Here is a 23,894-nt window from a genome sequence, read left to right as displayed (position 1 = left end):
ATCACTTGAACCCGGGAGGCAGAGGCTGCAGTGAGCTGAGATTGAGCCACTGCACTCCAGCCTGGCAGACAAGAGCAAGACTTCGTCTCAAAAATAATAAATAAATAAATACATACATAAATAAATAAAATAAAAATAAAATACATAAATAATTAAAAAAACTAAGCTGGGCATGGTGGCTCACACCTGTAATCCCAACACCTTGGATGGCCAGGGAGGAGGGGATTGCTTGAGGCCAGGAGTTGAAGGCCAGCCTGGGCAACACAGTAAGACCCCATCTTTACAAAAAAAATAGCTGGGCCTGGTGATACGCACCTACACTCCTAGCTACCCAGGAGCTTGAGGCCAGAGGATCGCTTAAGGCCAGGAGTTCAAGGTTATAGTGAGCTATGATCACACCACAGCACTCTAGCCTGGGCAACAGAGCGAGACTCTGTCTCTAAATTAATTTAAAATAATCATTATAATTTAACAAACTAGACAAACAGCAATCCCAGTTATCCCACCTTAAGTCAGGACAGCATTACATCTTGCATGGACCAATGCAACGGCCTTCTAAACAGTTTCCCTGCTCCCCCTCTTGCTCCATTACCCACCATTTTTCACACAGCAGCCACGGATTTCTAAAATGTAAATCCATTATCAGCAAGAAGACTTCCCTTCTGAAACCACCATGCTGAAAACTCTTAAAGTCCAAACTCTTTCACATGGCCTACCAAGTGCTTCAGGGCCCTATCAGCAGATCTGCATCCAGCCTGACATACTCGCCTCTAATCACACTGAACTTCTTTCAGTAGCCAGAACATTCTAGGTCTTTCCTTTCCTGCCTCTGGGCCTTTGTACATGCCATTCCCTCTTCTAGGAATATACAAGCAATTCTCTATGTTTACACTAGTACACGAGCCTAAAGATGTGTATATAAGAAGGCTATCTACTACTAGGGTATTTTTCTCTAATGGCAAAAGATTAAAAACAAGCTGGGCGTGGTGGCTCATACCTGTAATCCCAGCACTTCAGGAAGCCTGGGCAGTTGGGAGACCAGGGCAATTGGGAGGCCGAGGCAGGTGGATCACCTGAGGTCAGGAGTTTGAGACCAGCCTGGCCAACATGACGAAACCCTGTATCTACTGAAAATACAAAAATTAGCCGGGCATGGTGGCATGTGCCCATAATCCCAGCTACTCGGGAGGCTGAGACAAGAGAATCGCTTAAACCTGAGAAGCAAGGATTGCAGTGAGCCGAGATCATGCCACTGCACTCCAGCCTAGGTGACAGAGCAGCAAGACTCCGTCTCAAATAAAAAAAAATAAAAAAAACCACAAAGATTGAAAACAACTCAAACGTCTAGAACAACGTGTATAGTAAGCTACTATTTGTGCTTTTTTATTTTTATTATTTATTTATTTATTTTGAGACGGAGTTTCACTCTTGTTGCCCAGGCTGGAGTGCAATGGCGATCTCGGCTCACTGCAACCTCCACCTCCCAGGTTCAAGCGATTCTCCTGCCTCAGCCTCCCGAGTAGCTGAGATTACAGGCATGTGCCACCACACCCAGCTAATTTTTGTATTTTTAGTAGAGATGGGGTTTCACCATGTTGGTCAGGCTGGTCTTGAACTCCTGACCTCAGGTGATCCACGCACCTCGGCCTTCCAAAGTGCTGGGATTACAGGCGTAAGCCACCACACCCGGCCTTTTATTTTCATTTATTTTTGAGACAAAGTCTTGCTCTTGTCCCCCAGGCTGGAGTGCAATGGTGCGATCTCGGCTCACTGCAACCTCCACTTCCCGGTTTCAAGCGATTCTCCTGCCTCAGCCACCTGAGTAGCTGAGATTACAGGCGCCTGCCACTACGCCCAGCTAATTTTCGTATTTTTAGTAGAGATGGGGTTTCACCATGTTGGCCAGGCTGGTCTCGAATTCCTGACCTCAGGTGATCTGCCCGCCTCGGCCTCCCAAAGTGCTGAGATTACAGGCGTGAGACACCATGCCCAGCCTATTTGTGCTTTTTTAAAAAGATACATAAACTTGGCCAGGCACATTGGCTCATGCTTGTAATCACAGCAATTTGGGAGGCCGAGGTGGGTGGAACACTTGAGGCCAGGAGTTCGAGACCAGCCTGGCCAACACAGTGAAATCCCATCTCTACTAAAACTACAAAAATTCGCTGGGCATGGCCGCACATGTGTATAATCTCAGCTACTTGGGAGGCTGAGGCACAAGAATCACTTCAACTCAGGAGGTGGAGGTTGCAGTGAGCCAAGATCACGTCTCTCACTCCAGCCTGGGCAACAGAGTGAAAACCCTGTCTCAAAAAAAAAAAAAAAAAAGATACATAAACTCATACATTTGAATATACGCAGAATTTTCTTTGGATGGACACATCAGAAATTGGTATTTATTGCCTCTGAGGAAGAAAAATGAGAGATCAGAGGCAGGACTGAGGATTACTTTTCATTATTAACATTTTGCACTGTTTGAAGTATTTCCCCCTCATGTTCTTACATTAAATGTGGTGGTTATAGAAAATTTCCATAGCACAATTATATTTTGTTTAAAAAGTTGTATTATATTTACATGCCTGTTAATAAAAGCACAAAGTCAACACACCAGACTATTAATAGTCTTCAGCTCTGGGAAAACAAAGTTAAGGGATTCTCTAGGTTCTAATGTAATTCTACAATCATTAGACTCTTCCAAAGAATGAAACTAAACATTACTTGGGTAATATTTAAAGAAAGTTTAAGACCAAATTTAAGTGAGGATCACTGCAAGAACTGCCTCTGCAACCTCAATCCCCTGTAACAGCTGGGCAGATGCAGGAGCTTCCTCCTGCCTTACTCTCCTCCTGGCTGCACTTCTATAACTGTTCCAGTGGCCCTCTCGATTCCACTCAAGAAGTCTAGACTGGCTGGGAGCGGTGGCTCACGCCTGTAATCCCAGCACTTTGGGAGGCCGAGGTGGGCGGATCACAAGGTCAGGAGATGATGAGACCATCCTGGCTAACACAGTGAAATCTCGTCTCTACTAAAAAAAATACAAAAAAAAAATTAGGCAGGCATGGTGGCAGGCGCCTGTAGTCCCAGCTACTCAGGAGGCTGAGGCAGGGGAATGGCATGAACCCGGGAGGCGGAGCTTGCAGTGAGCCAATATCGCGCCACTGCACTCCAGCCTGGGCAATGGAGCGAGACTCCATCTCAAAAAATAAAAAAAAAAAAAGAAGTCTAGACATTACTGCCAAGTAAACTAGGCAAAAACACCTTTTATCATTTCATTATCCTTTTTTTTTTTTGAGACAGAGCCGCCCAGGTTCACACCATTCTCCCACCTCAACCTCCTCAAGTAGCTGGGACTACAGGCGCCTGCCACCACGCCTGGCTAATTTTTGTATTTTTAGTAGAGACGGGGTTTCACTGTGTTAGCCAGGATGGTGTCGATCTCCTGACCTCGTGATCCGCCCACCTCGGCCTCCCGAAGTGCTGGGATTACAGGTGTGAGCCACCACGCCCGGCCCATTTCATTATCTTTATCAGAAAGTTTCAGTGCTACTTCCTACTGTACTGCATTCCCTTTTCCTTTAAAAATTATGCAATACAGGCAACAGGAGAAAGCTTAAAGAAACCTACCTATAGGTTTTATACACACATTCTGGCTTATATCCAAATTCGCAGTCCCCTCCCCAATATATACATATACTTACTCTCATGAGATCATACCATACATATTGTTTGATAATCTGCTTTCTTTGTACTTTGTTTCAAATATCTTGCCATTTCAACATATTTTTTATACATAATGGCTACACAACACTCTATTATAAGGCCAGGCGTGGTGGCTCACGCCTGTAATCCCAGCACTTTCGGAGGCAGAGGCAGGCGGATTAAGAGGTCAGGAGATCCAGACCATCCTGGCTAACATGGTGAAACCCCATCTCTACTAAAAACACAAAAAATTAGCGGTTCTAGCTACTCAGGAGGCTGAGGCAAGAGAATGGTGTGAAGCCGGGAGGCAGAGTTTGCAGTGAGCAGAGATCGTGCCACTGCACTCCAGCCTAGGTGACAGAGGGAGACACCATCTCAAAAAAAAAATAATAACATTCTATTATAGGGATGTATCATAATTTAACCAGTCACCTATTGTTAAATATTTTTATAGCCAGATTTTGGTAATTCTGCTTTAATCTAAGAAAAGAAAAAAACGTATTTGCATTAAAAAAATTACACAAACTATACAAAACCAACAAAAAGTGACCCCCAAACCAAACTACCCTCACACTACTAGTTTTGACTGATGATTTCCACGTCTGTTTAGTCTTTTTTCCCTAGGCATTCATTCATCCAAATAATTACTTATTGAGCTTCTGCTATACACCAGGTTTTAGTTTGGGATTTTCTTTACTTTTATTCCATAATAATTAACTTTTTGGTATTATGCTATTAAAAAACCTCTCTCATAAGCATTTTGCTGGTTAACAGCCTTCCGTTTTTTTTTTTTTTTTTTTTTTTTAAGACAGGGTCTCACTCTGTCACCCAGGCTAGAGTGCATGCAGCCTTAACCTCCTGGGCTCAGGTGATCCTCCCATCTCAGCCTCCCAAGTAGCTGAGACTACAGGTGTGCACCACCACACCTGGCTACATTTTTTTTTTTTTTTTTTTTTAACAGACAAGGTCTCACTAAGTTGCCCAGGCTGACATTCATCTTTTTAAATGGGTTAGGGTTTTATATCCCTTGCAACATGCAACGAGACCTTGTTTTCTTACCCACTTCTCTACTGCTCAACAGATTTTCTGATAAATCTAACCCATTTTCCTATGGCACAATATTTCCGTTTAGTTCATTAACATTTGTATTATCTGGTGGTCATCGAAGTTCAGTTTAATGCAAAATATATACAATAACCAACTTGGCTGGGCACGGTGGCTCACGCTTGTAATCCCAGCACTTTGGGAGGCCGAGGTGGGCGGATCACCTGAGGTCAGGATTTTGAGACCAGCCCAGCCAATATGGTGAAACCCCGTCTCTACTAAAAATACAAAAATTAGCTAGACATGGTGGTGTGCCTGTAGTCCTAGCTATTCAGGAGGCTGAGGCAGGAGAATCGGTTGAACCCGGGAAGCAGAGGCTGCAGTGAGCCAAGATCGCACCACCACTGCACTCCAGCCTGGCGACAGAGCGAGACTCCATCTCTCAAAAAAAAGAGGAAAGGGAAGCCCAAGGAAGTCACCTCTAATAGAACTGCCCAAGGCCATATAGCTATTAAGCTGCATGGCCAGGACTTGGAGTCCTAATGGGATTAAAATAAAATTCATCCTCCCAAAGTGCTGGGATTATAAGCATGAGCCACCACGCCCAGCCTCAGAAAACTTAATTCTTACTTACTTATTTGTTTATTGAGACAGGGTCTTACTCTGTCACCCAGGCTGAAATGCAGTGGTGGGACCACGGCTCATTGCAACCTCGACCTGCTCGGCTCAGACGATCCTCCTGCCTCAGCCTTCTGAATAGCTAGGACTACAGGCATGCAACACAACGCGTGACTAAAGAAAATGTAATTCTTTTTTTTCCCTCTATCCACAAGGACATATGGAAAAAATGTAATTCTTAAATGCCACTTATGTTAAGAGCAGTATGTTAATAACAATACTTAGTAATTGTAAAACACACAGTTAAGAATAGATGCTTTTGGATGGGCGCAGTGGCTCACGCCTGTAATCCCAGCACTTTGGGAGGCCGAGGCAGGCAGATCAAGAGGTCAGGAGATCAAGACCATCCTGGCTGACAAGGTGAAACTCTGTCTCTGCTAAAAATACAAAAATTAGCTGGGTGTGGTGGTGGGTGCATGTAGTCTCAGATACTTGGGAGGCCGAGGCAGGAGAATGGTGTGAACCTGGGAGGCGGAGCTTGCAGTGAGCCAAGATTGCACCACTGCACTTCAGCCTGGGCAACAGAGCAAGACTCCATCTCAAAAAAAAAAAAAAAAAAAAAAAAAAAGATGCTTTTGGCTGGGCGTGGTGGTTCATGCCTGTAATCCCAGCACTTTGGGAGGCCGAACTGGGTGGATCACCTGAGGTCAGGAGTTTGAGACCAGCCTGGCCAACATGGCAAAACCCCATCTCTACTAAAAATACCAAAATTAGCCAGGCGTGGGGGTGAACGCCTGTAATCCCAGCTACTCGGGAGACTGAGGCAGGAGAATTGCTTGAACCTGGGAGGGGGAAGTTGCAGTGAGCCGAGATCACACCACTGCACTCCAGCCTGGGCGACACAGTGAGACGGTCTCAAAAATAAATAAATAAAGTAGTCCTCTTAACAAACTGGCAAATCTAAAGAAGTATTTCCTTGAGGTCTGTGAACTGCTTTAGCAAACTAATGGAACCCAAGAAAGAGGTTGTGGGAAACTCAACTTGAAGCCAGTTGGTCAGAAGCTCTGAAGGAATGGGCTTGTGACTGGTAGGAAGGACAGGTGGTCTTACGGGACTGAACCCTAAACGTGTGGGATCTGACACCATCTTGGGTAGATGGTGTTGGAATTGAATTGGATGACACCTAGTTGGCATCCACTGTTTGGTGTGTGAGGAAAATCCCTCCACCCCATCTTTGGTCACGTAAGTCTTTTTTTTTTGAGATGGAGTCTCGCCTTGTCGCCAAGCCAGAGTACAGTGGCATGATCTCGGCTCACTGCAACTTCCGCCTCCCGGGTTCAAGCGATTCTCCTGCCTCAGCCTCCCCAGTAACTGGAACTACAGGCGCGCACCACAACGCCCGGCTAAATTTTGTATTTTTAGTAGAGATGGGATTTCACCATGTTGGTCAGGATGGTCTCGATCTCTTGGACTTGCAATCTGCCCACCTCGGCCTCCCAAAGTGCTAGGATTACAGGCATGAGCCACTGGGCCCAGCCACGTAAGTCTTCTTTTGTGTTGATGGTGCTTGTTATGTGAAAGCAAAGGAAAAACCTGGGCTTGAGAGTTTTTCCCTACACAAATACTACAAGGACAAAGTAAGGAGCAGGATAGCAGAGCTGTTCTATAGCTCAAATGTATTGCTTCTCAAACATATCCACTATAGAACCTATACAGAGAGAACTTCCCACCCTCAGGCACTCATGCTCATTTTGTTGAAGACCTATGTTATCTTAACCATACAGTTTTCATTCTGCTCCAAAAATGTTTATTTGTTTTAATATAACAATATTTAATATTTATTTATTTATTTTTTGAGACGGTTTTGCTCTGTCACCCAGTCTGGAGTGCAGTGGTGTGATCTTGGCTCACTGCAACCTCTGCCTGCCTCCTGGTTCAGGCGATTCTCCTGTCTCAGCCTCCCGAGTAGTTGGGATTACAGGCAGGCACCACCACACCCAGCTAATTGTCTTTTTGGGTTTTTTTTTGCTGTTTTTTTGAGACAGAGTCTCACTCTGTTGCCTGGGCTGGAGTGCAGTGATTTCAGCTCATTGCAACCTCCGCCTCCCAGGTTCAAACAATTCTTCTGCCTCAGCCTCCCGAGAAACTGGCATTACAGGTTCCCGCCACTACACCCAGCTAATTTTTTGTATTTTTAGTAGAGACGGGGTTTCACCATGTTGGCCAGGCTGGTCCCGAACTCCTGACCTTGTGATCCGCCCACCTCAGCCTCCCAAAGTTCTGGGATTACAGGCGTGAGCCACCGCGCCCAGTCTTTTGTTTTTTTTGGGGGGGGGGGGGGGTAGGGCAGACAGAGTCACTCTGTCGCCCAGGGTGGAGTGCAGTGACACAATCCTGGCTCACTGCAACCTCTGCTTCCCAGGTTTAAGCGATTCTCCTGCCTCAGCCTCCCAAGTAGCTGGGATTACAGGCACCTGCCACCACACTCGGCTAGTTTTTATATTTTTAGTAGAGATGGGGTTTTACCATGTTGGCCAGGCTGGTCTGGAACTCCTGACCTCAAGTGATCTACCTGCCTTGGCCTCCCAAAGTACTAGGATTACTGGGATTTTGGAGGCCTTGGCCTTCCAACGTACTGGGTGTGAGCTACCGTGCCTGGCCAATATTTAATATTTAATCACTGACCAGTTAAATTACTTAACTCACCACCGCCTCTATAAGTATAACTGAAGTTCTAGGAAGATGGGTCATGTTTATCTTTCTTGTGACTCCAAGTACCCCGAAATCATACTACCTGATTCCCTAAGGGTATTCATATCCCAGTTTGAGAAACAGGGATCTAAGCAATTAAGCTAGTCATAACACTTGAAAGTGATTAACGTGTTCCTATAAACCCATTCCCTAAACTCTTAAAGGTTCGATTTCTCAATAGTTTTTAAATCAGCATTCTTTTTTCAGCAACTTATTGGTATGCACTCTGTGTCAACACTCCTAAAAGAACCTGCAGGGCATAAGTTATTTTTGGAGTGACAGAAAACTACCACAGACCTTCTCCTTCCCATCTAGCAGGATAAGAAGTTGCCCATTTGGAAAATAAAGGTTTGAAGAATAACAGAACTTTCATTCCTATTCCCTTCTCTTTATTTGCTCCAGGCAGAGCTTGTAAGAAAAATCTTAGTAGTCATTTAGATGATTCATTCACATAAGCTTATCTAATCCTGGCATTTGTAATTTCCACTTCTACATTCCTTTTTGCCATTACACATGTACGATTAAATTATTTTCACATTTTTCTAGGGTCTGAAAAAAATGTGCTTTCCGGTACCGTGAGAAGAGATAATTTTTACAACCAGAATCCCACTTTGTTGTTTATGAGATCCCAAAGCATAGTCGATTCCAATATTTATAAAAGGTCTGTTCCAAGTTCCATATAATGTCCATTATATTTTATAGCAAAAATTATAGGCTGAATTAAAATGATAATTACTGTCACACTCTGACGCAAAATGGGCAATGAGCTAGGCTAACTCAAATTAAGACAATTTTTATCCAGGATACCAGGCTCCCCAAGAACAGGATTCCATCTGTTTCTCATCAAAATTACAAGTAGCCACAGGTCATGGACTTTCTTTTCAGTTCATTTGCCAATAGTCAAAATACACATTCCAAGGGTTTCTACAGAAAAGCAGCCACAATTTCCTGGGATCTTTCTATGTACATGTTCAGAATAGTACTTAACGCTTTACAAAACACATTCTCATTAACGGAGAATAGTCTCTGAGATTGGTGGTGTTATTCTCTCACAAGTGAGGACTACAGGAGTAGACAGGTTAAAGTAACTTGCCCCATATTACCCAGCTAGTATATCATCGTAAAGAGTTTCAAACCCAGGACTCTGATTATGAAGCCTGTATGCTCTCAATCACCTGATATCCTGCATCCCCTATATTCAAGAATTAGCCAACAAATCCTCCAACTCCAGGAGGGTTATATTACTACCATTTTTAAGATAGAAAAAACGGAAATAGCACTTACCTCTCCGTGGCTGCAAAGTCAGTTTGAGGAGGGAAAATAGAACCCAGCTCTCAAGCCCCTGGTCAGCAATCTGTCCACTAGCGCATCTTGTTCTTTGGCTTCAGGTCCGTAATCATTCTAAAAGAAAAGCACAAATCATTTTATGAAACACTAAATTCATACAAATACACACATAGTATGAAAAAAAATGAGGGAAAACTGAAGACAGAAAAAATTGGGAAAGAAACAAAACACCTGTTCATGTCATGTCACTAACTGAGCCATTCCATAAATGTCCACCATCAAGCCAATAACAAAACATTCATCTATTTTTTCACACATTTGCTAAATATATAAAGGGCTAAAGATTTGTAAGTAGCAAAACAGTACTCCAGGCTCACACCAGTGATCTTAACGCTTTCGGAAGCCAGGGTGGGAGACTCACCCAGGAGTTTGAGGCTGTACTGAGCTGAGATTGTGCCACTGCATTCCAGCCTGCTTGACAGAGTGAGAGATCTTGTCTCAAAAAAAAAAAAAAAAAAAAAAAAGGCCAGGCGCGGTGGCTCATGCCTGTAATCCCAGCACTTTGGGAGGCCAAGGCGGGCAGATCACGAGGTCAGGAGATCAAGACCAGCCTGGCTAACATGGCGAAACCCCGTCTGTACTAAAAATACAAAAAATTAGCCGGGTGTGGTGGCGGGCGCCTGTAGTACCAGCTACTTGGGAGGCTGAGAATGGCGCAAACCTGGGAGGCAGAGCTTGCAGTGAGCCGAGACCGCACCACGGCACTCCAGCCTGGGTGACAGAGCGAGACTCCGTCTCAAAAAAAAAAGAACAAAACAAAACATTCCACTGCAATATTGCAACCCAATAATGGCACACATATTCAAACTACCAAAAAATTAATTCTTGGCCGGGCGCAGTGGCTTACGCCTGTAATCCCAGCACTTTGGGAGGCCGAGGCAGACAGATCACGAGGTCAGCAGATCAAGACCATCCTGGCTAACATGTGAAACCCCGTCTCTACTAAAAATACAAAGAAAAAAATTAGCCGGGCGTGGTGGCGGGTGCCTGTAGTCCCAGCTACTCAGGAGGCTGAGGCAGGAGAATGGCATGAACCCGGGAGGCGGAGCTTGCAGTGAGCCGAGATCCTGCCACTGCATTCCAGCCTGGGCTACAGATCGAGACTCCGTCTCAAAAAAAAAAAATTAATCCTTATGGCTGCAGTAATGGCTCTCTAACAGTTTATTTCCATATCTTTAGCAAGTAGTGGTCTTACTGATTAAGTTTGTTCATGCCACAAGTAAAGGCTATGCTTTCCAGTTTAGTAAGACAACTGGGGAAGCCAAGGCAGGTGGATCACCTGAGGTCAGGAGTTTGAGAACAGCCTGACCAACATGGCGAAACCCCATCTCTACTAAAAATACAAAAATTAGCCAGGCGTGGTGGCACACACCTGTAATCCCAGCTATTCAGGAGGCTGAGGCAGGAGAATTGCCTGAACCCAGGAGCCGGAGGTTGGAATGAGCCGAGATCGCGCCACTGCACTCCAGCCTGTGCGACAGAGCGAGACTCCGTCTCATTTAAAAAAAAAAAAAAAAAAAAAAAAAAAAGATAACTGGCAAAAGGAGCTTTTACTGACCTTTGAAAATCCTAGAAGCATAGCAATGAAATAGTTTTTTTAGTCGAATAACGGAATACTTTGTTAGATGGCATCTTTTCACCCTAAATTACAAAATGAACTGTCAAGCTTCAAGCAAAGGTAGAGTGGAACCTACGTCTAAAGAAAAAAAAAAAAAGAAAGAAAGAAAATCCCAGGCCAGGCACAATGGCTCACACCTGTAATCCCAGCACTTTGGGAGGCCAAGGCGGGCGGATCACGAGGTCAAGAGATTGAGACCATCCTGGCCAACATAGTGAAACCCCGTCTCTACTAAAAATACAAAAATTAGCTGGGCAAGGTGGTGCAGGCCTGTAAACCCAGCTACTCAGGAGGCTGAGGCAGGAGAATCGTTTGAACCCAGGAGGCGGAGCTGCAATGAGCCAAGATCGTGCCACTGCACTCCAGCCTGGCGACAGAGTGAGACTCTGTCTCAAAAAAAGAATAAAACAAAATCCCAAGTGAAATAAAGAGCTAAATTTGAACTAAGTGTTTCCAAATAGGCCGGGCACAGTGGTTCACGCCTGTAATCCCAGCACTTTGGGAAGCCAAGGCAGGCGGATCACAAGGTCAGGAGTTCAAGACCAGCCTGACCAACATAGTGGAACCTTGTCTCTACTAAAAAAAATACAAAAATTAACCAGGCGTAGTGGTGTGTGCCAGTTATCCCAGCTATTCAGGAGGCTGGGGCAGGAGAATCGCTTGAACCCAGGAAGCAGAGGTTTCAGTGAGCCAAGATCGCACCACTGCACTCCAGCCTGGGCAACAGACTCAGTCTCAAAAAAAAAAAAAAAAAAAAGAGTTTCCAAATAATATAGCCAGGTGTCATGGCTCACACCAGCAATCCCAGCACTTTGAGAGGCCACAGTAGAGGAATGCTCGAGCCTAGGAGTTCAAAGCCAGTCAGGGCAACATGGCAAAACCCCGTCTCTACAAAATACATAAAAATTAGCCAGGCAGGCCGGGCACAGTGGCTAACGCCTGTAATCCCAGCACTTTAGGAGGCCCAGGCAGGTGGATCATGAGGTTAGAGTTCGAGACCACCCTGGCCAACGTGGTGAAACCCAGTCTCTACTAAAAATACAAAAACTAGGTGGGCATGGTGGTATGCACCTGTAATCCCAGCTTCTCAGGAGGCTGAGGCAGGAGAACTGGTTGAACCTGGGAGACGGAGGTTGCAGTGGGCCACCATCGCACCACTGCACTCCAGCCTGGGTGACAGAGGAAGACTTCGTCTCAGGGAAGAACAACAACAACAACAAAAAGGCCAGGCATGGTGGCTCACGTCTGTAGTCCCAGCACTTTGGGAGGTCGAGGTGGGTGGATAACCTGAGGTCATGAGTTCCAGACCAGCCTGGCCAAAATGGCGAAACCCCGTCTCTACTAAAAATACAAAAATTAGCTGGGCACGGTGGCAGGCACCTGTAATCCCAGCTACTCGCGAGGCTGAAGCAGGAGAATCACTTGAACCTGGGAGGTCGAGGTTGCAGTGAGCCCAGAACATGCCACTGCACTCCAGCCTGGGAGACAGAGCGAACTCCATCTTAAAAAAATATATATATATATACACGTATACATATATATGCCAGGCATGGTGTTGTGTGCCTGTGGTCCCAGCTACTTGGAAGGCTGAGGTGGGAGGATCGCTTGGGGCAGGTGGGGGACAAGGCTGCAGTGAGCCATGATCACACCACTGCACTGCAGTGTGGGCAACACAGTGACAACCTGTCTCAAAAAAAAAAAAAAAAGCCGAGTATGGTGGCTCACACCTGTGATGTCAACACTTTGGGAGGCCGAGGTGGGAGACTTGCTTGAGCCCAGGAGTTCAAGACCAGCCTGAGCAACATAGTAGGATCCTGTCTCTACAAAAAAATAAAAGAATCAGCTGGGCATGGTGGCACACGCCTATAGTACCAGCTACTTGGGAGGCTGCAGCAGGAAGACTGCTTGAGCCCAGGAGTTCAAGGCTGCAGTGAGCTATGATCATGCCACTGCACTCCTATCTGGGCAACAGCTATGATCATGCCACTGCCTCAATCAAAATGTATTAAAAAAAAAAAAAAGTTTCCAAGCAATTTGGCACATGAGGTACATCTTCTAAGAGGAAATCCATCTCACAATTAGCTAAACTCCACAAAACTCACTAATACTTTCTTAGATGACGCTAAAGTCTCCTCTGTTGAGAGGCAATTTTTAGTAACACAAATAGGTGATTAGCATATTTAGTCCAACCAACACTTCCGTACTGGAGTCCATTATTATTACTAGCATACCTCAAAGGGAATGAAATTTTCTACCCCTGAAAATTCCAAGAGTGACCAAAAACAAGGATCAAGGGTGAAAGAATCTCATCCTAACCCTCACCTTTGGACTGTATTTTGGCAGTCTATATGCAATGCCACAACTTTGCATTCAAATATTAAATCACTGAGAAAATGCACAAAGATACTAGCAGGGAAGATACGAAGACAGACTACAGAAAGTTTACAGGTGTTTAAAAAAAATGGGCTGGACACGGTGGCTCACACCTAATCCCAGCATTTTGGGAGGCCAAGGCAGACAGACTGCTTGAGGCCACGAGTTTGAGACCAGCCTAGGCAACATGACAAAACCCCGTACCTAGAAAAAATTAGTCCCAGCTACCCAGGAGGCTGAGGTGGCAGGATCATTTGAGCCAGGGAGGTGGAGGCTGCAGTGAGCTGTGATCACACCACTGCACTCCAGCCTGGGTAAAAGAGGAAGACCCTGTCTTAAAACAAACAAACAAACAAACCCCACAGGCCAGGCGCGGTGGCTCACGCCTGTAATCCCGGCACTTTAAGAGGCGGAGGCGGGCAGGTCAGGAGATCGAAACCATCCTTGCTAACACAGTGAAACCCCGTCTCTACTAAAAATACAAAAAATTAGCCAGGCGTGGTGGCAGGCGCCTGTAGTCCTCCCAGCTACTCGGGAGGCTGAGGCAGGAGAATGGCATGAACCCGGGAGGTGGAGCTTGCAGTGAGCGGAGATCGTGCCCCTGCACTCCAGCCTGGTAGACAAAGCGAGACTCCATCTCAAAAACAAAAAAATACCCCACAAGAACAACAAAACAAATGTGGTAAGACTAATCTTTTTTTTTTTTTTTTTTTTTTTAATTTTGAGACAGAGTCTCACTCTGTCACCCAGGCTGGAGTGCAACGGCACGATCTTGACTCACTGCAACCTCTGCCTCCCGGGTTCAAGTGATTCTCCTGACTCAGCCTCCCGAGTAGCTGGGATTACAGAAACAGACATATGCCACCATGCCCAGCTAATTTTTGTGTTTTTGGTAAAGATGGGGTCTCACCATGTTGGCCAGGCTGGTCTCAAACTCCTGACCTCAGGTGATCCGCCCGCCTCAGCCTCCCAAAGTGCTGGGATTACAGGTGTGAGCCACCATGTCCCACCTACAAATCACATCAATTGAGAACCATGGTCTTCAAAGTTACACATTATTTGCCATTATTGTTCTTTTTAAATCATAATGCATCTGAGTTGTTTGAAGAGGGGCCTAATTTTTGGCAAAACAGTCAAGTCATCTGGAGCCAAGACAGGTAAATTAGGCAGACAGATGGTCTAGTTTAAAAAAATTAGGTGGAGTCTATAACGTAGATGATGTGGAATGGCTGTGACAGCAGCAGCATCCCTGAAGCAAAAAAAGCAGTCTCTAGAGGTGACTTTTGGCCAGGAGGCACCAGCCTGCAAGGCTCTGCCCAGGATTCCTCCCCAGGGCCTTAAGTCAGCCACAAGTGGCTTCCACCAAGGAACTCCCCAAGCCATTCAGAAGTCCCAGGTGAGTGCCCTCATTTGCGTGTGTACTTTAAAATAAAATCCTAAAGCTCTTAGAATTTGAATGCATCTTAAGGACAACTTCACCTCCTAAATTCTTACATAGGTTGAATGGATCCCAATAAAGTTAACCTTTACAACTACTCTTTTTTTTTTTTTTTTTTTTTGAGATAGAGTCTCGCTCTGTTGCCCAGGCTGGAGTGCAGCGGCACAATCTCGGCTCACTGCAACCTCCGCCTTCTAGGTTCGAGCGATTCTCCTGTCTCAGCCTCCCTAGTAGCCAGGACTACGGCGTGTGCCACCATGCCTGGCTAATTTTTTGTATTTTTAGTAGAGACAGGGTTTCACCGTGTTAGTCAGGATGGTCTCAATCTCCTGACCTCGTGATTCTCCCGCCTTGGTCACCCAAAGTGCTGGGATTACAGGCGTGAGCCACCGCTCCCAGCCACAACTACTCTTAAATAGGCAGTATTTTCTTATGCAGGCAAACATTCCTGTTTTAATCATCCTCCTATCACTAATTTAAATAACAGGTCCTGGCCTGGCGAGATGGCTCACGCCTGTAATCCCAGCACTTTGGGAGGCTGAGGCGGGTGGATCACCTGAAGTCAGGAGTTCGAGACCAGCCTGGCCAACATCGTGAAAACCCGTCTCTACTAAAAATACAAAAATTAGCCGGGCGTGGTGGCACGGGCCTGTAATTCCTGCTACTTGGGAGGCAGAGACAGGAGAATTGCTTGAATCCGGGAGGCAGAGGTTGCAGTGAGCCGAGATCGCACCACTGCCACTCCAGCCTAGGGGACAGAACGAGACTCCGTCTCAAAAAAAAAAAAAAAAAAAGTCTGGGTTACCCTAACATATCAATTCATCCTCAATTTATTCTCTCTGTAGATTGTTTTTTAATAAAAACAAAACAAAGCATGATTCCTGGCATATGGGAATTTCAAAGGATAGCAACTGTGTGGAAAAGGTCTATTCCACTAAAACAGCATAAATGACGTATAAACCCAAGAAGCCGATGACTGCATATGAAACAACCAAACCAAGAAGCAAAATATGGTCTACGGAGCACAGTACTAACCCGGGAAAACAAGCTTTACTCCTGGCTCGATTATACACCTGCTGTATTTTAATTTTTAACTCAATGTTGAGCTTTAAATAAATAAAACGTGCTACTTAACCACAATTTCAAAAGTAAAACAAAGTCACAAAAGAATGCAATAAATTACACAATTGGACTAACATATTAGATAAGTAAAGGTGATTCTATTCCCAAGTCTAACTATCAATCAACACTACTGCATTTAGTTACTCTACGCAATTTTATTGAGGAAGAAGGGTGGCAGGAGTATTTTGCAGGGTTCCAAAAGGAGACATAGAAAGCGTGCCTACGAAGAGGACTGCAGTGAGGAGCTACAGATTGAGATTACATACAGTGGACTGGACAACTTTGGTTAGGACCAGGCTGTTTAATTTCTTCATAAACTTAACATAGCTTCCTTCCTAAAAACATGTTAATCCAGACTTTCTTCTCTCCAAAACAACCCGAACTGATACATCAACTGCTGCAATGAACTATATTAAGGCACTAGAATATTTACGGAAAAGCAAAAGACTCCCGCAATTCAACGGGATGCTTTTTAGTGAAGAAAGAAAACTTAAGGACCGAATAAATTTAAATATATGCCCTGTTTAACTTCCTTTCCCACCTATGAGGACTTGGTTTTTAACTTTCCTAGTTGATCGAAACTCAAAGTATGAAGACTGTATGCGAATGTTTACTTAACGCTGAACTCGGGGCTACAGGAAGTCTCCTACTAAACAGTAGTTACATTAGGCGTAGATATTTATAAACTATCTGCAGCAAGTGACCCAGGATTCAATTACAACATCAACCCTCATATTTCATCGTATGGGCAAATTACCAGTCGAGTCAAGAATAAACTCATTCTGCCCTACTGGCGCTCTAGATCGAGTTGCACAATCCTGGGGCAGAACCGCCTTCACCTAGCCCTAGAGCATCAGGTACTAAGTTAGTGTGAGGACATTTTAAAGCGGGAGGGAAACTCAAGGGACTTAGCCCATACTCCCAAATTCAGAAATTTGTCACGTCACTTGAGATCAGAATGAAATTTAAGTTTCAGTCCCTTTGAGATCTCTGAGCGCACAAAGTCAGGCTGCTATCACTCGGCTGGGGAGTCCGAACCCGGCTGGATAAAAACTACTTGGTGCGGAACTCGCATCTTTTCCGCCCACCGTGGGGGGCCCGCACCGGTCGGGTCCGGCCAGGAACCGGGGCGCGAGTTTGGGGGCGCAGCGGGGGCGGCGAGCGCGCGTCCCCCCGCCCGCTCAGGCAGCGTAGAGGTGCGAGCAGCTCAGCCAGCCTTGCAGAGGGAGCTCTCGACAGCTCTGGGGTCCCTCTGCTCGCAGCCGCTGCAGCGCCGCCTGCGCCACTCGGCGGAGACGGAGACCAGCGGCGGCGACGCGCGGACTGGGAGCGACCGCCGAGCAGCCAAGCAGCTGGGGAGGCACGCAGGCCGGCAGGGTAGGTTCCGGGGACGGGGCTGGCTGGAGGAGGGGCAGCCCGAGACGCGACGGCCAGGGCCCGACACCCATACGGCACCGGGACCTGGCTTAGCGCGCGGCGGCAGTCGGTCCGAACCCTTAAGCTAGGCGGGCGCCGAAGCCGGGACGCGGAGATAGTGTCTCAGCTGGGGCCACCCGCCGCGGGAGGGGCGGAGGACACAGGACAGAGGGCGGGCCGCGGCCGGGCGATCGGCCGGCCAAGAACCGGCCTCGAGGGCAGACAAAGGAAGGAAAATGGAGTCGCCGGGCGCGCGGGCCTCTGCCTCTGCCGCCGCCCGAGGCCTAGCGCGCTGCCAGGAGGGAGGCCTAGCGGGCGGGCGGGCGTGGGGGTGGGGGAGGCGGCCGGGCCACGACGGCGACGGGCAATGGCGGCGGCCGCGCCGCAGCAGGGACGGTAGAGGGAGACAAACACCCCCCGGCGGCGGCGCTGGCGCCGGGCTGCAGCCAGCGCCGACCGGAGCGGCCCCATCGTGACACCTAGAGGCGGCCCGCGAAACCTCCTCCACCCCGGGCCCCCTTACCTCCGCGCCACACCCCCCGCGGCGCCCGCTCCGCCGCCGCTCCACGGCTCCGGCCACCCGGCGTCTCCGGCGAGCTCCGCGCGTCCGCACCGGCTACCGCCGCCGCCGCTGCCGCCAAAGAAGCAGGTCCGCGCACGGTTTAATCGCTCCACAGGCTCAGACACAAAATGGCGGCGGCGCGGTGCAGTGCGCCTGCGTCGGCGCTGCCGGGGCCGCGGGTGCTGATAAGGGAAGGGACGGGTGGGGGGGCCGGCCGGGCGGCGAGTAGAGGGCGGGGGAGGAAAGGTGAGGGGAGGGGTTGGCGCAGGGCAGCATGGGAGGCGGCCCCGGGCGCCAACTTTCAAAAGCGGGCGCGATGGCGTCACGGGACGCGCCGCGAGTCGCGTCGTCACGCCGCACGCGCCCTCCCGCGCCCTCGCCGGGTCGCCCGTGGGCTCTGCCGGCGCCGCGGCGTCCTGGCTCCCGCTGGGTGGGGCTTCCTGGGCGGAGGCCGCCGCCCCTGGGCGGTGCCGGATCCAGTCCGCTTGACCTTATTCCCTAGCTGCTGTCTCCGGCCCCCTGAACCCGTACAGGGTTGGGGAAGTGGGGGGTGGCTGGAGGAAGCGCGCGCGGGGCAAGCCAGTGGGGCTGAGGAGGCTCCCGGGCCCGGCCCCGCCCAGTCTCCGCCCCAGCCAGGCCCGACCCGCCCTCCGAACGTCTTACAGCTGCCCGCCACAGAGTAAGGCCGGGTCGGTTCCCGCGCGCTCCCAGCTCCGTGCCCGCGAGCGACGACTGGAAGGGCTGTCCTTGCTCAGCGGCTTTTGGTGATCTCTCCGCCCTAGAAGAGGGCCACCTAAAAGCGGGTGCAGGAGAAGAGTGGGAGGGCCTCCTCTTGGTGTCCCCAGGCCACCTCAGCCCGGAGAGGTGGCGGAAAACCAGACTTGATGCTTTAACACGTTCATAGCAATCGCTTTTTACTGAAAGGAGTTTCTGTATTTAGCGCTGTGTAATTCTGTGGAAACGTGCATTTCTTGTCTTTGCGGGAGAGCTGTTCTCTGTGGGCGGAGACCTTCAGTCCCACCCCTCCCCAGGAGGCGCCTGCGGACCCTTCCCCACCTGCAGTCAAGTTGACCAAGAACTGACTGCAAGGTGCTGGTGGCTCTGGGATGAGAGCCTTTTGGTACTTACAGGGAATATGACTCTTCCCTTAGATATCAAATGGACCCAATATCTAGGGAGCAGCTTCTGCTCCATCCATCTGACCGTTCCGTTGTGAGAATGCTGGCCCAATAACATACTCTTTTTTTTTTCCCCTAAAGGAATAAAAAATCTGTATTTTTAAGATGTCAAATCTCCAGAGTTTTTAGATGTTAGCAACTGAATCAGATGTTTTTAAACTTCATAAGCTGATTAAACCACATAGATGAGCTGTCAGTTTACGACCCCTGGCTTGGCTTGGAGGAAAGAGTGAAGAGAAATTCCATGGCCAAATCCTGGGGCACTCCAATATTGGGGGGGTAATGGAGAAGGAGTCTGAAAGGCAGCATCTAGGAAGTCATGAAAGCTAGCGCTGAGTTGTGGAATCCCTGGGCAGAGAAGGTTTCAGGTAGGAGGCATCAGCTGAGCGGTGTGATAAACTTGGGCCAGAGATGTGGCTATTGGATCGGGTCACCTTGCAAGTCACTGGAGAATGTCACTGATGGCCTTGGCTTGATTCACGTGAGTATATCAGGGAGGTGGACCTGACCGGAATGGGTTGAACAGTCACCAGGAAAGTGAGGAAATGGAGACAGCACATGTATGCAATTTGAGAGAGGTTTTGCTGTGAAGGGACCAGATAAGTTTGGGGATAGATATAGAAAGGAATCTTTTAAAAGATAGTAGGGGCCAGGCGCAGTGGCTCACGCCTGTTATCCTAGCACTTTGGGAGGCCGAGGCAGGTGGATCACCTGAGGTCAGGAGTTCGAGACCAGCCTGGCCAATATGGTGAAACCCGGTCTCTACTAAAAATACAAAAATTAGTTGGGCATGGTGGCGCGCGCCTGTAATCCCAGCTACTGGGGAGGCTGAGGCAGGAGAATTGCTTGAACCCGGGAGGCAGAGGTTGCAGAGAGCCAAGATTGGGCCACAGCACTCCAGCCTGGGCAACAAAGCGGGACTCCATCTCAAAAAATAATAATAAATAAAATAAAAGATGGTAGGGTTCCCAGAGCATGTTTATGTGCCATTGGGAGGGATATGGTGGGGAAGAAAGATGGGTGATCCAGGAGAGAGGAGGCTTGCTTGACCTATATAGGAGTGAAATCCATGAGAAGATATAAGGAAACAGGGAGGGTTGACCTTGGAGAGGAACAGGGATGCTTCCATTCATGATAAGGGCAACAAAGGTGAAGACAGATGCAAGTGCAGGGGAGAGGGAAGGCAAGTCCTTAACAGGATTGCCTTGGTGGCATTGGGTACTCATCTGAGGTTTGTGATCATGACGTTAAAGGTAAACCAGTTGGCCCAGTGTGTTGGTTTTTCTCCAACATTCAGCTGCTTGGGTACAGACATGAAGAAAAGGGATAGTACAGCTTCTCAACACCAGGACCCAATTTTTCTCATTTCTTTTTTTTTTTTTTTTTGAGATGGAGTTTTGCTCTTATCGCCCAGGCTGGAGTGCAATGGTGTGATCTCAGCTCACCACAACCTCTGCCTCCTGGGTTCAAGCGATTCTCCTGCCTCAACCTCCTGAGTAGCTGGGATTACAGGCATGCGCCACCACCCCCGATTAATTTTGTATTTTTAGTAGAGATGGGGTTTCTCCATGTTGGTCAGGCTGGTCTTGAACTCCCAACCTCAGGTGATCCGCCCGCCTCGGCCTCCCAAAGTGCTGGGATTACAGGAGCGACTCACCGAGCCCGGCAAGTTTTCTCATGTCTAATCCCAGTTACTTACCTTATACAATTAGATACTATTTTAGAAATGTGTGAAGTATTTGAAAAATTTACACGTGACCCTTCTTTTTCTAGAAACCAAGTTATCCCATTTGCCTCTTATGTACACATTAGGACTCAGACATAAAGAAAAGACAAACTCAGAGGAAAATTACCAAACAGATGCTTCTGGAATATTTCCATTTTGCATTCTCCTCAGCCTAAATAGTTCCTGGTATACTTAGGAACTTATGTACTAGAAACAACAAAGCTGACATGCACATAGGGAGACCCTGTTTATACAAAAAATTTAAAAATTAGCTGAGTGTGGTGGCGTATGACTGTAGTCCCAGCTACTTGGGAGGCTGAGGTGGGAGGATCGCTTGAGCCCAGGAGGTCGAGACTACAGGGAGCCATGTGTGTGCCACTGTACTCCAGCCTGGGTGATGAAGCAAGACCCTGTCTCAAAAAAATAAAAAATAGGCCAGGCACAGTGGCTCATGCCTCTAATCCCAGCACTTTGGGAGGCCAAGGTAGGTGGATTACTTGAACCCAGGAGTTTGAGACTAGCCTGGGTAACATGGCAAAAACCCATCTCTACAAAAAATTAGCTGAACATGGTGGTATGTACCTGTAGTCCCAGCTACTTGGGAGGCTGAGGCAGGAGCATCACTTGAGACCAGGAGGTTGAAGCTGCAGTGAACCCCGATTGCACCACTACATTCCAGCGTGAGTGACAGAGCAAGACATTGTCTCAAAAATAAAAAAAAAAATTAAAAGCTGACTTGCATTTAAACTTTAGATTTTCTTTCTAGTAACATTAATAAGCTAATTAGTTCACTTTCTCAAGATTTTACTTCAAATCATCTTCCTTTTTTTTTTTTTTGTTTTTTGTTTTTTGTTCTCTTTTTGTGGAGATGAGGTCTCACTGTGTTGCCCAGGCTGGTCTCAGGCTCCAGCAATTCTCCTGTCTTGGCCTTCCAAAGTGCTGGGATGTAAGCCACCACACCTGTCCCCATCTTCTTTAAGAGTAGACTACAGGAACACCTTCTAAAGCTTTTATGTAGGCAAATATGAAGCAGTGGATTTATTTTTTTATTTTATTTTATTTTTAGATGTAATCTCACTCTGTCGCCCAGGCTGGAATGCAGTGGCTCGATCTCAGCTCCCTGCAACTTCTGCTTCCTGGGTTCAAGCAATTCTCTTGCCTCAGCCTCCTGAGTAGCTGGGACTACAGGTGTGCACTACCACTCCTGGCTAATTTTTTGTATTTTTAGTGGAGACAGGGTTTCGCCGTGTTGGCCAGGCTGGTCTTGAACTCCTGATCTCAGGAGATCCGCCCACCTCAGCCTCCCAAAGTCTTGGGATTACAGATGTAAGCCACCACACCCAGCCTGAGGCAGTGGATTTAGAGGGAAAAAAGCCTCAACTGTATTTATGATTATATTTACAACTATATATTATATTTATAACTCTATGATCTCTGAGGCATCAAAAGCCAGGAATGGGGTCCAAATGGCCTTGGAGCCTGCTTTCTGAAGACAAGGACCCTATGTACTGCTCTCACATAGGGCTGAGAAAATGCGACGGATCACTAAGGAAGGAAGAAAAGAAAATATTTTCTGGCTGGGCGTAGTGGCTCACACCTGTAATCCCAGCACTGTGGGAGGCCGAGGCAGGCGGATTACCTGAGGTCAGGAGTTTGAGATCAGCCTGGCCAACATGGTGAAACCTCATCTCTACTGAAAATATAAAAATTAGCCAGGCGTGGTGGCACACCTGTAATCCCAGCTACTCGGGAGGCTGAGGCAGGAGAATTGCTTGAACCTGGGAGGTGGAGGTTGCAGTGAGCCGAGATTGTGCCACTGCACACCAGCCTGGGCGACAGAGAGAGCCTTCATCTCAAAAATAAATAAACAAAATATTTTCTTGTCTTTATGGTAAATCTTGATGTGTCCTACTTTATGGAGTCAGCTCCAAAGATAAAGGAACAGAAGGCCAAACAAAAGGAATAGAATGTTTGAGGCTGGAAAGAAACAAGCTGAGGGAAAATATGATGACAGGCTGTGAAACAGTTGAGGTGATAAAAATAAGGCTAGGCTGGGCACGGTGGCTCATGCCTGTAATCCCAGCACTTTCAGAGGCCGAGGTGGGCAGATCACTAGGTCAAGAGATTGAGACCATCCTGGCCAACATGGTGAAATCCCGTCTCTACTGAAAATACAGAAATTAGCTGGGTGTGGTGGCGTGTGCCTGTAATCCCAGCTACTCAGGAGGCTGAGGCAGGAGAATCGCTTGAACCTGGGAGGCGGAGGTTGCAGTGAGCAGAGATCGCACCACTGCACTCCAGCCTGGCGACAGAGCGAGACTCTGTCTCAAAAAAAAAAAAAAAAGATCTGGCCTTGAGCCTCACGTACAGGACCAGAAACCCAATGTGGTTTGTACCCTAAGAGCAGATTCCTTCCTCGGGGATTTGTCAGGCGCACAGGCGCTTGCTAGATAAGCAGAGTGCTGTTAACAACGGGCAAGTGGACCAGTGTCCTCGTGCTGGCAAAAGGCATATTGATCCCCTATAGGAGAGCATTCGGGGAAGCCAAATTACTAGAAATATTTGATGAGCAGTTAATTAGATTAACTAGTGTTAGTTATGTAACTTAAATGTTTAATGTCACCCTCTCTGGATGCTAGAATTAGATTGTTCGGGATTCAAGTCTAGTCTTGGTTTCTTATTAGCTGTGTGGTCTCTGTTGAATTAGTAACAACTCAACTATAGATTTCTCTTCTATAAAATGGGATGATAGGTTGGGCGTGGTGGCTCATGCCTGTAATCACAGCACTTTGGGAGGCCAAGGCAGGCGGATCACCTATGGTCAGGAGTTCAAGACCAAAAATACAAAAATTAGCCAGGTACGATAGTGGGTGCCTGTAATCCCAGCTACTCAGGAGGCTGAGGGGGGAGAACTGCTTGAATCTGGTAGGCAGAGGTTGCAGTGAGCCGAGATCGCGCCACTGCACTCCAGCCTGGGTGACAGAGGAGACTCTGTCTCAAAA

At 47.6% G+C, this 23,894-nt stretch overlaps 1 protein-coding gene across 2 annotated transcripts in view; it reads right to left on the bottom strand.

Annotated features, from left to right (window-relative positions):
* The window catches only part of CTCF (CCCTC-binding factor), a 77,132-nt gene extending 58,791 nt beyond the window's left edge, over window positions 1–18,341 (bottom strand). The window contains exons 1-2 of one of the 2 annotated variants that reach the window (XM_031002759.3): window positions 17,950–18,341; window positions 9,397–9,513 (exon numbers count right to left, since the gene is read on the bottom strand). The gene's annotated coding sequence lies outside the window, so the exon portion shown is untranslated. The remainder of the gene's footprint in view (window positions 1–9,396; window positions 9,514–17,949) is intronic. The other variant, XM_055366177.2, reaches the window with a different exon arrangement.
* Window positions 18,342–23,894: the final 5,553 nt, after the last annotated feature.

Source organism: Gorilla gorilla, chromosome 18 (assembly GCF_029281585.2).
Source record: "Gorilla gorilla gorilla isolate KB3781 chromosome 18, NHGRI_mGorGor1-v2.1_pri, whole genome shotgun sequence".
Classification (NCBI taxonomy): Eukaryota; Metazoa; Chordata; class Mammalia; order Primates; family Hominidae; genus Gorilla; species Gorilla gorilla.
The sequence above is the reverse complement of the archived record's forward strand: the minus strand, read 5'-3'. Positions and strand labels throughout refer to the sequence as shown.